Below are 2,500 nucleotides of genomic sequence, written 5' to 3'. Positions count from 1 at the left end.
AAGCTTCAAAGTCAAAATGGAATAAATCATAATAAGCTTCAAAGTCAAAATGGAATAGATCATAAGCTTCAAAGTCAAAATGGAATAGATCATAATAAGCTTCAAAGTTAAAATGGAATAGATAATAAGTAGGGCTGTGACATTATGCTTTTACAGAAATGCTTTTTATGCTTTTTAAAAAATGCTTTTTATGCTTTAAAATATGCTTTTTATGCTTTAAAATATGCTTTTTCTGAAATAACTGCAACAAACTCTCATATCATTATGAAACTTTGCCACAGGGTATTTCACACCCTCCCATAATATCCCAATGTGTTGTGAATCATCAACAGTACATAATAATGCCACTTCTCTCTATAAAAAGGAGAAAGTTAAACGTCTCTCCCAAAGAAACGAACATAAATTGGTGACATAATACCTGTGACGTAATCAAGCTCCAACCACATAGTTCATCCCCTTGTTCGTACCCTCCTCCTCTCCCTACCCCCTCTCCATATTTCCCTCCCTTCCTCCCCCTCCTCGTTTATCTTCCCTCTTCCCTCGTTTTATCATGCAGTTTTAAGGCGTAAATAAAATAGTGTAGTAGTGGTATTCTATATTTCTATTATAGCCGCATCCTTGAATGATTTTGTGAACAAAACACACTGAATTTACTCATCTGGCGTATAAAAGCATAGATTTTTAGTAAAAAGAATAGAGTTTACATAAAAAACATATTTTTTTTATAAAAAGCATATTCTTTTAAAATGGCCTATGAAAAGCATATTCTTTAAAATGAAATATGCTAAAAGAATATGCTTTATGCCAAAAGCATAATGTCACAGCCCTAATAATAAGCTTCAAAGTCAAAATGGAATAGATCATAATAAGCTTCAAAGTTAAAACGGAATAGATAATACTAAGCTTCAAAGTCAAAATGGAATAGATCATAATAAGCTTCAAAGTTAAAACGGAATAGATAATACTAAGCTTCAAAGTTAAAATGGAATAGATCATAATAAGCTTCAAAGTCAAAACGGAATAGATAATAAGCTTCAAAGTCAAAATGGAATAGATCATAATAAGCTTCAAAGTCAAAATGGAATAGATCATAATAATCTTCAAAGTTAAAACGGAATAGATCATAATAAGCTTCAAAGTCAAAATGGAATAGATAATAAGCTTCAAAGTTAAAATGGAATAAATCATAATAATCTTCAAAGTTAAAATGGAATAGATAATAAGCTTCAAAGTCAAAATGGAATAGATCATAATAAGCTTCAAAGTTAAAATGGAATAGATCATAATAAGCTTCAAAGTTAAAATGGCATAGATCATAAACTTCAAAGTCAAAATGGAACAGATCATAATAAGCTTCAAAGTCAAAATGGAATAGATAATAAGCTTCAAAGTTAAAATGGAATAGATCATAAGCTTCAAAGTTAAAATGGAATATATCATAATAAGCTTCAAAGTCAAAATGGAATAGATCATAATAAGCTTCAAAGTTAAAATGGAATAGATCATAAGCTTCAGAGTTAAAATGGAATAGATCATAATAAGCTTCAAAGTTAAAATGGAATAGATCATAATAACCTTCAAAGTCAAAATGGAATAAATAATAAGCTTCAAAGTCAAAATGGAATAGATCATAATAAGCTTCAAAGTCAAAATGGAACAGATCATAATAAGCTTCAAAGTCAAAACGGAATAAATCATAATAAGCTTCAAAGTCAAAATGGAATGTAAAATCTTTTTCGAGAAGAGATAAATGAGATAAGAGGTCGAGAGAGAGAAAGACCCGCCAAGATGGAGGGCGAGATACCGGTATGTATGTGTCAGACGATCCTGTCAGGCTATTAAAGTTCAGTATCCCGGTACCATTTGGGAGTTTCCTTTACTAGTTTCAAGGACATGTTTGTTCTTATATAATCGAGAGGTAGAGTCTTTCGCTTGAATGTTTTGAGGACTTTTAAGTAAAAGAAATCTGAGGAATGTTATGATGTGGTTGTCAGAAAGACTTTGGATATTTTGCGGTTTGGTTTTCAATGTGTTTTATTTTATTATTATATTTTTAATGGTCTATGGTGTATGTCAATAACCATTTTAGAATCTGCCGGAAACTATTGTGTGTAGGTCTCAGTTGTTATATTAGTACTATTGCTAGTAGTAGTGGTAGCGATTATAGTAATAGCAAAGTTGGTAGAAAGTATAGTTTTTAGTATTATTTATTATTGTAATCATTATCATTATTATTATTATCATCATTATCATTTCTTAGCATTATTATTATCATTATTACGATCGTCATCATCATCATCACCAGTAATAGTAATAGTAATAACTGTAGTATATTAGTAGAAGCAGTTGTAATGGTAGTTCGAGGGAACACTGGTACTGGAGGCAAAGAGAAAGAAGGAATAGGGAAAGTAAGGTAAAGCGAAGAAGAGGAGGAGGAAAGGAAGGAAAAGGGATACGATAGGATAGCGAAACAGAAGGAAACCAAATAAACTAAAAAGAA

Source organism: Penaeus japonicus, unplaced genomic scaffold (assembly GCF_977035675.1).
Source record: "Penaeus japonicus unplaced genomic scaffold, GWHDUDI00000001_assembly GWHDUDI00000007, whole genome shotgun sequence".
Lineage (NCBI taxonomy): Eukaryota > Metazoa > Arthropoda > Malacostraca > Decapoda > Penaeidae > Penaeus > Penaeus japonicus.
This window is presented reverse-complemented; position numbering follows the sequence as displayed.